Source organism: Schistosoma mansoni (assembly GCF_000237925.1).
Source record: "Schistosoma mansoni, WGS project CABG00000000 data, supercontig 0216, strain Puerto Rico, whole genome shotgun sequence".
Classification (NCBI taxonomy): Eukaryota; Metazoa; Platyhelminthes; class Trematoda; order Strigeidida; family Schistosomatidae; genus Schistosoma; species Schistosoma mansoni.
Window position 1 is genome coordinate 197,144 of NW_017386084.1, and position 14,908 is coordinate 212,051.

A 14,908-nucleotide genomic window follows, 5' to 3' on the forward strand; every position below is an offset into this window, starting at 1 on the left:
AACTCTTCATAAAAACCCTGATCCACTTGGAAGGTGTTTACCGTAATACATTAAACCCACAATATTTCACAAATTCCCCGAGAATTCACAGTTTTCATCAGTAACATTATTAGTTTAAGATATTTACAGAACCGTTTATGTAAAAGGCAAAATCTGATCGTATAAATTTACTACTTAATCCCATTTATTGACATAGATCTTTTGTGTGCAGATACATAGACCACTGTTTGTTCTGATTGACAATAAAGATAAGTAATTTAGGAGCGTGACAAATTTACTGATCTAACTAATGATAATTATTTTTGTGCAATTATCTGCAGTGATTATTCAGAAGTAAATAAAGAATTTAAAACATTTTGATAAACGCTTCTTAAATGGACTTAGAATTACAAAAACTCAACAAAGTTATACACAAGCGACTGGGGTTACATATGGTTTCCTTATGAAGAACCATTTCAAAACAGCTGCTTTTAAGCGATATATTTTTAGTCAAGAGTAATTGTAGCTTTCACTGATAAATTGAACTATTTGTGTTTGCTTGGGAAGTTTATTTTTTCACAATCACAAATGGTGTGATAAAGCAAGGTTTCACTTAAAAGCCTCAAGAAAAGAAACAAAAAATGAAAAGAAATGAACCTCAGATATATCTTTTATCTTCCATCTAGTCATTTATAAGTTCTTCATAAGCAAAACTGGTAGTCGTTACAGCTATATTTATACAAAAACTAAAGCTGTTATGTGTTTATTTACTGATCTTGTCTTAAACATGACAGCAATTTTAACGCCCAGTGTGCAGTTCAAACTCCAACTAATACAAATAGGATAATGTCAAAACCTGGAATGAACAATTATTCTTAATATGTATCCAGTCACAAAATTCATCGTTTGTCTAGGGTATCTGTGTCGATTTACGATAAAAAACAGAAATCACCTCTAATAATTTCAAATCAATCAAAGAAATGCATTCAAATATCCTTGGAAGGCACTGTCTGAATGTGTTACACAAATACACATTAACTTTAGCCAGGCTGATGCATTTTTGCTAAAGGGGATGTGAGTCTTATTTATTTCCAGCATTTAGCTCGAGTTACTCGAATAAAAATACTGTGAGTTTAAATAAACCTTTTATTTGACATCTAGGTTTTATATTTAAATACACTAAAGTGGTTTTGTGCCTATTTAACTTGTAATCTATTTCTAAAAGCCGCTAAATGGCATTAGCTCAAATTTTATAAATTTGGTTGTTTGTGCTGATTTTGATGTTGATGGGTTACTAAATAATACCTCGATGATTTCAACGATCCTCATGGTTAAGTATATTCAGAGTTAACAACCCCTACAAAAAAGTACAATTGGTTTTGCCATCATTAGTTTATGCACAACACATTTGAATAACATGGCATACTTAAGTATCAAAAACTATGTATTTGAGCTAGTCTGTGCATGTGATGCAACCTTTCTCCATTGAGATTAAGAAAGCAAGATATCGTCACCAAAAGTATTACTATTAGTAAGCAAACATAATCTGAGTTCCACTTTTTGTCCACTAACATAATGTCTCGTTGTGACAAAATATCCAAAAGTTTTGAAATTATTTGCTGGGTGACTCAGCTAATATTCTAACCACGGTTTTATGCTTATCTGAACATATTTCAGTGAGTCTATACACTTACGACACATACGATGTAATGGATAATTATGATGCTGCATATATATGTACATTTTTGACTGAAAAGTTGAGTTAAGCATGCACATAGACGCAGAAAGTTAAAAAATGTGAACATCATCCCATAAGTAAACAGCGTTCTTCACTTTACTCTTTGCAGTCCATAAAATCTAACGACAGTGTGTTTGAGATCTGTATTTGCAAAAGTGAAAACCAAATACTATAAGTTGAAATAAAAAGAATAGTGAGAAAGCATTTTGATGAAATTAAAAATACTTTAGAACAACCATTTACTTTGTCCTCAAGAAGTATTTCGCAAGCAAAAAAACTTATGCAGTTGACACAGAATAAACTATGTTTGTGGTAGGAAAAAACTAATGAGTCACCTTTATCCCAATAAGGTTTTCGATAATTGCTTGCAAACAACCCGTATAATTAACAACATTCAGTAAGTCCTTTGAATTGACGGTAGTAGGTGTACTCGGTAAATGAAGTAAACAAAGAAGTTCATCATTGAATAGATTCATCACATCAAACCAAAAGCTCAAACGTAGTAAATTTTGACATCTTTTACTTTAAAAAATAAAAAACATAGTGTTTTTCTACGTTTGTATCAACGATATGCTGAGACGGGAGAAAATCATCGTTCGGAAAATTAACCCTTGTCTAACTTTATACATCTTAAAAAAGAAGGTGCTCCAAAATACTCAATTTCATTGAGTAGTCTGCGATTAAATCATTGTGTTTGTGTAAAATGGTAACTTCTTGAAAAGTTATGTGCTTATATTATACGTTTGAATACGTTCACACATGTCTTTGGTCTTTAGTGATCTTGAATCTCCGATTACTTGCAGGTACCGGAGTACGTTCAGACCGATCCAGTGATCTTATCTCGTCAAATGCATGCAGTACTATTATTTATCTTATAAGTGCCATCAACAGAGAACTCTTTATCCGTTGATGTTGGGATTCCTAATAGGTATCCACTACAATCTCTCAGTATGCGGAATAAAGTGATGAATGTTGAAAAGGAGAATGTAGCGGTAAATAAATCCCCAAGATCAATAGCTCTGTAAGTCCTCAACACTTGATGCTAACCACATTAATTTTATTGTACTCACTTAGCTGAAAGCGCTCAGTCACGCATACGCACCAGATCACGAGTAGGAGCACTGTGATGAACTTCTCTTGCGATCGCTAGCCAGTTTAGGTCAGTCACTTCTTGATATATTGATAGTCTATCAAGTGTATCTCGGAACCTCCTCGCTTTTTGCTTTTGAGTTCACTTAATGGGCACGTTTCAATTACAAAAGGTGTTACTGGTTAAGGTATTGTCAAACTCCAAATACTTGTGGTATCTTCAAGAGCATAACTCAAAGTAACTGAAGGTAAAGGGCTATGGTTCCTTTAAAACGGCTACCTAGAAAAGTAAGAGAGTTTCACATTAGTTAGTGAAGCTATTTTCGGCCGACTTAATTCACAATGCAGCTTACTTCCAATTGAGATCTTGAGATTGGCGCAATCAAATCTCTTTTTAATACCTGACAATGTTAGCAGTACTAGATTGACTACGCCTGTATTATGAAATCGTGTGACGGACGGGAAATAGGAGTACAACTGTAGATAGTCCCGGAAGTAAATTTTTCCTTACGCATTCGACAGTAATGTTGTCCGTGTAATTTTTAATGGACACACGTCTAGGTGAATGTATTCGCTAAACCATTAGCACCATAATACTTCCCACTCTATCATGGAACTCAAACACCACTGTGACTAAAAAGCCCAAAAGTGACATATTACAGTACGTTTGCATACAAGCTGGACCTATCTTCTCCATTGAATAGCTATGGACTTTTCCTGTAAGTGTCTTGGGAAAATTTCGATGGAAGAGTCTCATGTGCCAGCAACCTTAAAAGACACAACTGTTCCCACGAAAATTGATCTGGTTAAAGCATATAACTAATTCCCTATGGTTGTAGACGACATTCTTAAAACCACTATCATAACTCCTTTCAAATAATACGAATTTTCGCGCATACCTTACGGTTTAAGACTTGCTTCACAAACTTTTTAAAGATTCATATGTGACATATTCAGAAGTCTTAACCTCATGCACGCATACATTTATGACTGCTTGAAAGTGTGTGAGAACTTCATCTCCAGCATCTGGGCCTTGTTGCCGAATGATTCCAGCAACGTGGCGTTACTTCAAGTACTCAGAAACATTGGATCAAAACTAACTTCCTGGAATTTCTTGGGTACATTAATAAAACTCAAGACATTCGTCTTTAGTAAAACAAAAGACGACAATTCTGTATTTATCAGAAGGGATTTGTGGAGATTTCAGTAATTTTATAGTTGAATTCATGAGTCACTTGAAGTTAAACCACCATGGAAAACCTGGAAGCACTGGACGACCTTTTCGTCCTGGTGTGTAACTTCTCAGCAGTGCACATCCATTATCCCGCTTCATGAGATTTGAACCTAAGACCTTTTGTATTTCCTAGAAGCAACCATACTCAAATAATTAAGCACGTTTAACGGATTCGTAGTTTTTTATCGATGATTCAGATCGGATTGAGACTCTTTACAGACCGACATCGTGGAAGCGCAAAAGTTATCAATTTGGATGATAGCGCGGGGAAATCATCTCCCGCGATTAGGGAAATTGTCACAAAAGCAACCGTGCTCTCACACCAGGACATCAGAGCATCCATCGGTATCGCCGTAGACTCATCCCACTTGGTGAGCTGAAGAATTCTAGAGCAATGAGTTGATAACACCTAGCAACCTTTGGTATTCTTTATGAGACGGTTGCAAAACGATGTATGGAGGAATAGCATTTTCGGCAATAAATATTCAGCTGTGTAACGTGCTGCACAGCACTTTCGGTACCATATAAAATATCCGGACCTCATTCTGCTTACCAATCTCTTATTTGTTCTGAGCTCATCTTCGGACAATTAATCCTCTCCAGAGTTTCGACAACTGAACTGGATCTTTCGGTTTACCTCAAATATGCAACATATTTCTAGAGCAAACATTTCAGTAGCAGACTCCTTATCTCGTATAACTTTCCTGAAAAATTTTCAGGGAATGGACCTTTTTGGTGTCTACCAGTCTCGAGAAAATGCTGATGTTCAGCACAAGTTATCTTTGACAATCCTGAAACTACGAATCAAACAGATGGGAAAAGGCAAGGAGGCTCTACTATGACATATCTATGGATGGGAATAGTTGAATCACACCGTATCAGTATCGACGCAATGTCTTCGGTACGTTCAACAAACCTTCCTATCTAGGTGTTCTAGCAGTCATCAAGCTCATAGCAAGACGATTTGGTTGGCGTAGTGTGAATAAAGATGCAAGGGAATGGATGCGCTCTAGTATAAGCTATCGGAAACCTAAGGTGCCTAGATACAACGCATGACCCTCAGGGTCTTTCAAAAATCCTGCCGCTCGTTTCGAACATATTCACCTTGGATTGTCAGGACTGTTAATAAATTCTGGTTGATACCCTTATCTGTTATCATGTGTGGACCGTTCACCTAGATCACCAGGGGCGGTACACATTACGGACTTTGATGCGGTAACAGATGCCTGTGACTTCATTGATTGATGGGTGGCAAACTTTGACCGCCCTTCATCCGTCTCTACGAATCATAGAAGCCAGATCGATCCTGAACTTTTCCGTCGCCTTACCAAAATCATAGAGATTACACGATTCTGAACGACCTCATACTACCCACAAGTAAATGGACTGAGAATAAGATTTCACAAACAGTTGAAAGCCTCACTTCCTAATACTCATATATGTTCACATTATTTATTTTTATAAAAATCCGAAAGAATTTTTCATGCCTAAACGTTTCCATCGTCTTGTAGTATTTATTTGCATACATACAACGCGTTTTCTCTACACACATTTTATTTCCTGAAACAAGTACGAGTGCATTTGTAGTGCCGTGCTTCCCTAATCGTTCACTTCGATAACCGTTAGAATATAAATCTTAATGGTGCATAAAATCGGAAGGCAAAGAGAAGCGGCAACTATAGTTTATTGTCAAATAACGCAGGCCAAAAAGCTACAAGCACAAGAGCAAATATCGGCGAGCAAGCGAAAATAACGCACATTGCAGATGGCGGGTAAGCCAACTCACTTTACTCAAGTGTTAATCAATATTTATAGTCGGATAAAAATAAGTGACAGACATTTGATAAATAGGATAACAAGTGTACACACACATACGCCCATATAAAAAATAGTCAGGGCTAATAAGTGATTAATTAACAAGGTCGAAACATGACTCATGATGGATAGGTAAATTGGCTTGTCCAGAAGCTAGAATAAGGTATACGGGCTTAACATATCAGCCAACATTACATATTACTACATGAACCTGCACTCTCACATTCTTCATTCTTGGAAAACTGGAAAGGATGAAGAATCGACAGAATGTTCGACGGACCGTAATTTTCCGTGCTAGTGATTCTACTGCTGAGTTATACGTAACAACTCCATATATTAGGGGGATAAAACCAGATGCTCCTGGACACAGCAAGCTTCGTTGAGTCCATAAACCCGGCTGGTCATGTCTTGAGATCACTACTACCCCACCAAAGGAGGAGTAACTGTAGTGACCAATAAATACCCAAAACAAATAATATTGTAGGTCTACGACATTGATTCTTACCTGGTTATTTGTACTGGATATACCCTAACTGAAGGCTCTTGGCCAAAAATCGGCACCAGATCGTCAGTGGGGCCGCTGTGCTACGTATCCCTTACAAATGCTAGACAGATTAAATAGAACGTTCCTAAACACATCAGAAACTCCTAAATTTGTCTTCGATCGTATTTATCCCTGATTTCTGATCTACCTGGGTCGATTTCTTCCGAGTAGAAAGATGTCATGAACTAAAACGTAACGAACCTCTGGCACCTCCAACATAATGTTCTCAATATCTATATAGGCCCACTGTGTTATTAGCATCTTAACCATACAGGAGGTTACATACAATATCAAACAACAACGTACTCTTTAGACAGAAGTTGAAACACTTTAGCGTTAATAATAAGACGAGAAAAAAACTGTTTCGTGACTGAAAGCAAAGAACAACATCCGGCTACCTAGTATAAATTTATTGTTACAAGTGATCCATTTAAAATGTTAAATTTAATTGCTAAGCCAGAGAAAAAATAAATATCACTTAATTCTAGTGTAGTGGTAAATAAACCCCCAAAATAAATATTTCCGTAGGTGTTCGGCAATGATGCAGACCACATTAGTTTTACTGAACACACCTGCCTGAAGGCGCTCGGTCACGCATCCGCGCCTGACCACTAATGGCCATGCCCTTCGAGAATGATCGCTGTCCAAGCTAAACAGGAAAAAGCTAATGAACAAAAAGTTTTCTTCTAGTCTGTCGTAAATATAGGATCCGTCAACCTGGAAACGTAAATGGAGGAAACCTTTCAGTTGATAGATGGAAAAATTCGTAGACTTCAATTTCTTTGAACTAGGAGTTGAGTTGATAAAATTCCCACAATCTTCAAATGTTCATCTGATAAATGGACGGTCAACAATTTCGGTGTGTAGCGCAAACAGAATTGAGAATCGCCAAAAGAAGGATGTCATTGGCCAATACAAGTGATTTTATCAAACCACATAAGAGCTATCAACCGGACAAATCGTTGAATGAAAATAACATAAAGACGGAGTGACGCAAAATATAATTCATCTCCTGTGTTCACTTAAATAACACTGCGTCCTAAACAAATAGTAGATCAGGGTAAATGTTTCTTTGCTCTGAGGATGTGAACACTGTGTGCCCTGGCCACGAACAACCAGCATGAACACATTAACCTTCTCAATGGTGATGAAATATGAATGAGTTAGGTGATCTTCGTACAGCTCTATTACCTTGTTGTTTAAATGAATCACCTGCATGGCAAGACATTGTCTGTCCTTCCACTGTGCTATGAAGCGACGAAAGCGCTTGACAACGGGTATAATTTTGACGGAATGGCAGATTGCCTCAAATCGAGATTTCGACTGTAGCTGTAAATAATTCCCCAAAATCAATAGCTTTCTAAGTGTTCAACATTGGATGCTGACCACGTTGTTTAAGTGGACTTGTTTAACTGAAGGTTTTCGGTCATGCATCCGTACCAGATCACGTTGCAACTTGGCGTGGGACACAGCTCCTACGTTTCCATGGTCAGCTAATAACGAACGCCTCTCGATATATTGGTAACGTATCAAATATATCTTTCCTACCTCTTCTCGTCTGACTTCTGGTTTCTATTTGGCCGAAAGGGTTTCGATTATAGAAGGTGCTACTGGTAGCTAGTTGTAAAACTAGAATATCCGTCGATTCATCAGTGATGAGCCTAACGTGATCTGGTACACCAAGCCAATAAACTGTGAGTCCGATCCTTTTTGGAATATTATTATTCATCGTTATTCTTTATTTGAATTTTATATATTATGATATACTTTTTTTCGCGAGTTTTTCCCGGATATATTTTAATGAGACATTTTTCGTTCATTATATTACTATGACGGAAAACTCACCTAAGGTTTTTAAGTTAAAGTCTATTCCCCCTATTTCGATGCAGTTAACGCCATTTTGGCCTGACAATATCGAGTCCTGGTTCTGCTACGCAGAAGCTGATTTTTGCATGCACGGAATCACGGACTCGCGCACACGATTCCTCGCGGTAGTTAAGGCATGACCGCGCGAATTTAACAGGTACGTAACACCTAGTATGTTTACTAGTGATGTTCCGGAACCTTACGAAATTCTCAAACAATCGATTTTAAAACGCGGAGATCTAACTGATCGACAACGGTTAGACCAACTCCTTAACAATATCGACCTGCAACATGGTTCTGCGACAGACATGTTGCTAAGAATTTCAATATGTGCATGAGTTTTAAAACAGGGCTTTATTTGAACGAACTTTTACTAAGTAGGAGTTCCACCTCTATAAGTTATTGCACTCCGATTTGTATCGAAAAGCAAATTATTACTTCAAAAATTGTCAACAAGTGAAATTCGATGTATTATGAAAAAGACTCATACTTTTCTTCTAGTTAAGTGTATTTAGAGGTTGAAAATATATCTCAGTTTTCAAAGTAACCAATGAGGATTTTCGGATCCTAGATGTTTTCACCATTCAACTAGCATCAGATGAACATTTCGTGTTCGTAAACAAACTATATATTGAAAAATCCGAAAATATTGAGTTGCCTTACTGCTAACAATGACCAGGTCAAGATGAATCCATTACTTATAATGCATATTTTGGAATAGAGATTCTGTCGGTTTTGAGGATCTTGTTTTCATCACTCACCGTTGTCTGTCTAAAACTATATTGCTGCTTGGTGTTCTTAAAGCTACTTCAAAGTCATACTGTCCGATAACTACCTAGACTGGTTCGCCCTGAGGGAAAGCTATCTTGGATCGTTAGTGCACTTAAGAAAACTAAACAATGTTACCTTATGATCGTCTTCCTTAGATAGGGAAGTAAAATAACAACGCAAGAGTAAGTTGATGAGCTCCTATTGATTCTACAAGAAATTTTGTTCAGTAGAAACACCTGAATTTGTCTGCAGTACAATCACTCAAATCTCGGAAGATATAACAAGTCTCTCGGCTCGACCGCATTCGTCCAAGCTCCTAAGTGAGCTAAGTCATAAATTTCACGGGGTTAGTTATGTCTGACCTTACTGGATGCCAATCAACAGATATATTTAACCAATTCACATGCAGGCATGCTATTCGAGTCCTCCTGAATTGTTGACTTGGCTGTCCGGTTGACGTAGCCGAAGAAGGTTACTTTCATGTTTTAAAATGCATATCCAAGCACTGTATCTCTAAAAATGCCATTGAGATAACTGTGGGATTGTTAGTATAGAATCCGCATACCTAAAAGATAGGCTTTTCTGTGTGATGTTCTCATTTGCAACACTCAACAATTCCGTTGTAAGATCATCTACGTTGATGATCTATGTCAAATGATTGGGGGCCTACTATAGTTAGACGAGAATGGTGACGAACCAACTAATGCTGAAGTCACACCTCGCGACCAGCCCTTACGTGGATTGAACCATCGACGCATCAAAGGATCATGGACGCTATGGAGACTGTACAACACAAAAGACGTTATTACAAGAATATATTAGTTAAGGTACAACCACGAAAGTACAGAAGTGAGAGAACAACCACTGCCGCGTGGGCCAGTCCATGGCGTATATTGACTGGTGAGCGTTGACTATCCTTGACCTTGACAGGGATCGATGATCTGTTCGATATTCAGTGACATTTCACCGACCTTACAATACTCCCCCAAAAGATTTAACGGCCGTTTGAATCGATACCAAACATGTTGGGAGTAGTCGCGCGCCGGAGGTTGCCAGACGATTAATATGAATCCTCCAGGTATTGCCGAGCTGTAAGAGAAATGGAAAGGAGGCTGCAGAAACTAATCGAGAAACTACGAGTAATAACACGTAACTAGGACGTTGGTTGAATGTTAAGCGATCAACCATAGAAATAATAGAAAAGGAAACATGACATTTGAGAGTTTTATCAAGTCGCGTTGAAAAAGATAGCTCTGACAAGTGGTTGAGTTCCTCAGATGAGAAACGTTAAGTTTGCCGCAAGAGTAGTGATGTCACAGTGATAGTACTATAAGTGTATTATCAATCGACGCCGATGTTTGTACTGCCCTCGGTACAGAGTAGAAAGTCAGTAAGTGTCGATGACAACTGTTCGTAAGCGTCGATTTCTAGTTATATCTATATTTAACAGACTAACTGTAAGTACAGAAGTATAACCATGAAGATAAGTCGTGGTTTCCTTGTGTGAAGCTTCTGATCAACTTGCAGTCAGTTTGGAAAAACTGATAACTGCTGTGAAAATCAATAAGGGTCGAAGAAATACAGATCGAGAGCGAAGGTGGCACGATAAAGTCTCTAAAAGATGATAAACGGTGGGTGCTACACATGTGTTTGATGAGTGAACCGAAAAATGTCGAAAAGAACATAAGAAACCAAGAGTGTCACTCTGGACTCATGTCAATGATATCGGTGAAAAATGCTGTCAGTGTTGGGGTCGAGACGACAAGATCGTTGTCAATTTGCAGGAGATGCGCTCGACTGCGTAAACCGATGATTCGCGTGAATGAGTGTCGTCAAACCACCAATTGAACTGGACAGTCTTTAGATCGTCGAGTAGTTGAACAGCTGATTGATGTACCGAAATCATCTATTAGATAAGTCACGCGGAAACAATACTTCATAAGATAAAAAAAATACGACGTCGAAGTTGAATAACTACAATAGTTCGGATGTGTTGCAACGTCACATCGAAGTAACATTCTTTCGTATACTGACAATTGTACTGAACGTTCGTTTGGGCATCGTTAATATAGCAATTGGATGTGTAATAGCAAACATATACGAAGACTATCGTGGAGAATTTCAGAGGACGTTTAGGTATTTTCCAAACCCGTATTGCATGTGAATAGGCCGAAGACGGAATTAAAGTGACTTTCGTGCAATAAGGAAATCGAGCCATGATTTACTGAGTGAGATAACAGCAAATACAAAGCGCATAGTAAACATTAAATGGTAACCACCAATTTAACTAAAGTTTAGATTTAGATAACGTGATCGTTTCGTAAAAAAGCTTATTATCCAGCGCTAAGTGACATCAAGTATGACGAAGTGTCTCATTAAGACATGGACTAACATTGCTCGTTTACATGAAATACGTTTTTTTGGAGTATGTTGACTTACGAGTCATAAATGTACATAGTTTCGACTAAAATTTGACGGCAGTGACAGAATGTATGACTACTCTAAGTGAAAGTAGCCGCGAAATGTTATTAGACATCACAAACATTATACGAAATTAACTAACTCAATTATGAAACTCGCCTGGGTTACTCTTGCTCCTAAGTAATTGAAATTTGATGATGAAACTCGTAGATTAATGAAGCATTGTAGACTGAATTTGTATAAAGCCAAATTTAATCTAAGCCAAACACGTAGAATTGCCTGACGAACAGTCTAAACAAGATCTGATATTGCGGGAAATTTATAGTCCAAACTCACCGTAAATTTCTAGCATTTGTATCCTCTGATTCGCCATGGAACTCAGCAATTGGAAATTAGGCAGGCAATGGTCAAGAAAGTAAAATATTCTAGTAGATAGTTTCTGATAGTAGTTAGTCGATAGTGATTAGGCAGAAAGATGAATTTATAATCGACAGTTAATCCTGTATTGGTTATACAAGTGGATAAGTTGCAAACAGATATGCGTTCGTGTTGCCTTGAGGCTATACTTACGAGTGGTTGATATTTTAACAGACATATTACACAGGAGCATTTACATGCTGCTAATGCTTGTTAAAGAACCACGATAGTTGATTGGTTAGTTCTATCGACTGAACTAATTATTTCAGTTGAAATACTAATCAACATTGATATGAAGCAACGAATGTTCACAGAAACTGATAAAGATAGCCGAAGTTAAAAATGAAAAATAATAAGTATAGAATGCAATAAAAAAGATCATAATGATAGGTTGCGTTATTCGAAGTTTTGCTCACCAGTGTAAGATCATCTACATTGATGATCTATGTCAAATGATTGGGGGCCTACTATAGTTAGACGAGAATGGTGACGAACCAACTAATGCTGAAGTCACACCTCGCGACCAGCCCTTACGTGGATTGAACCATCGACGCATCAAAGGATCATGGACGCTATGGAGACTGTACAACACAAAAGACGTTATTACAAGAATATATTAGTTAAGGTACAACCACGAAAGTACAGAAGTGAGAGAACAACCACTGCCGCGTGGGCCAGTCCATGGCGTATATTGACTGGTGAGCGTTGACTATCCTTGACCTTGACAGGGATCGATGATCTGTTCGATATTCAGTAACATTTCACCGACCCTACAGCGTATAGTTTGTAGTGGAACCAACAACAGTATCAAGCGAGTGTGAGTTTTTCGGGCAAATAATTCTCCTTCGCATTGATCTAAGTGAAGACTCATTCTGTCAGTATGATAAATTACTTTTCACGTTTAAGTAATCAGTGATTATACACTTTTACGGACGTAAATATGGATTAATTTTAAAACTTTAGTTTGGAGAAATTGAGGCGCAGATTACGACTTGTGCGTTACGAGTCGACATGGTATAGTTGTCCTGCTTAGTTTTTGACCCCTTACTCTCTGTTACACTGCAGAAATAGCAAGGTACACAATCATTTAATCTTCTTGTTTTTCGTCCTTCTTCATGTCTTACGCATTTGACTTGGCTTATTACACAAAGTTGTTGACTATCTCGTTACGTCAGTCCCTACTACTCTTACAGTATTTGCATAATGTCTTTCTTGTCTCTCATTCTTTCGAAGGTATATCCTAGGTCAAATCACTCATTATCGAAGATATAAGTCCCACATTTCCTTAGCTACCGACGTTGGGTTTCATCGTCAAATTTTCAACTGTTTAACGAGTTATTTGGTGAATAACAAACGTGGCTGGACTTACTGACTAAGGACACCATCAATTGTTGTCTGTTATAGTCACTTAACATTTCCTCAGTCAACTAGACAGCCCCAGTAATTTGACGGTTGGGGATTCGTAAATTACTATTCGTAACCTTATCCTGTCTGACTCTTCACTAGTATACACTTCTTATTGAGTTGTGGGTACAAATCTTATTTCGAAATGTCGCACTATGACTATTCCTGACATAATTAGCGTAACCAATATCCTCGTACGTAAACCCCTCTTTTAGCGTTATTGATCCTTTGTCATATAATACTTTGCATTATTTCACTACGAAATACCTTCAACACTGTCCCTATTTCTGCGGTCATGTTTAAAAGTTGCGAATCAGTCCAAGGAAAGTTTATTCACAACCATTTTTTCAATACTCAGATATCTCACCATGTGATTAAAACCAAATGATGAAGGTTTCTGATCCATTAACTTCCGAAATAATAAAGCTCATCTCAAACAATGTTTGGTAGGTTTTACAAGCAGTCCAGCTGGTGAAGATTCAAACACCTACCTATTAAACTTTATTTTCCTAATGTCAGGCTTCACTACACCTTACCTTACCTCAGCCTACTAGGCCTGTCCTCCACAAGTCCCTGCCAGGCCTTCACTTTCTTTACTGATCTAGCTTGATGTTAGATGTTTAACGTGATATTAAAGTTGCGTCATGTAATAGGAGTCAGTTGTTTGTGTAATGAAAGTCTCAGAAAAAACGATTTACTAGATGTTGAAATCTAGATAACCTTTTACATGGCCTTTGCTTCCGATTTCGTACAATTTTTTTGCAGTATTCAAGCTGCAAGCGCTATAAATGTTGCAGATATTTAACTAAAGAGCAAAGTTAAGATTACTGGTTGTGTTAAGTAGTTAGGAGACTTCACTACAGCTTCGTTTGTAGATTCACAATTATGTACAGAATATGAATACTACCCTATGAAATTACGATCTTGGTTTTGCTTACTGTTGTATCTTTAAGCCCGGTTTAATATCACATAAATTATTCACCAATCGAAATGCGACTTGTACAATCTTAATACTGTCCCACACCAATGGTGTTCGACCGATATGAGTAGCCCAGCGTCCTTATTGACCCTTTTTCCTCCTAGCCTTACCAGTTGAGTCCGGAACGCAAACAACAGCTTCCACTATGCGAATCATTTATTTCAAACATACTTGGTTTATATACCAGGCAAACAGACCGCATCACACCATAAAGTAGGAAGTAACATTTGTACAAGATCAAGCCAAAAAGTGACTATGAACGTGGGAGACTGTGATTAATAAACTGCGTATAATTTAAGAATAGTATCATAATAGTCTATAGATCAAAATAAAGCTTGTAATAAGAGGAGTATAGATATACATAATCGAGTTACTGAATAGTTATGAAATAAGAATATGTATATAGTACTAGTCCATTAATAGTTTTCAGAAGTTACCCGTAATTTAATCTTTACTAGGACATAACAATATATTCCTTTTATTTCGCTACTTCCTGTCAATATCTCCACCTTCATAGATATACTAAACATGGTTCGTCTTTCATTTCAAGCTAATATATTTCTTATTTCTACTTCAGGTTTTTTGTTGAAAAGCCGAACTTTCAAATAATTGAGTTTAAATCTTAATAAATTTACCCTGATATGTTATGAA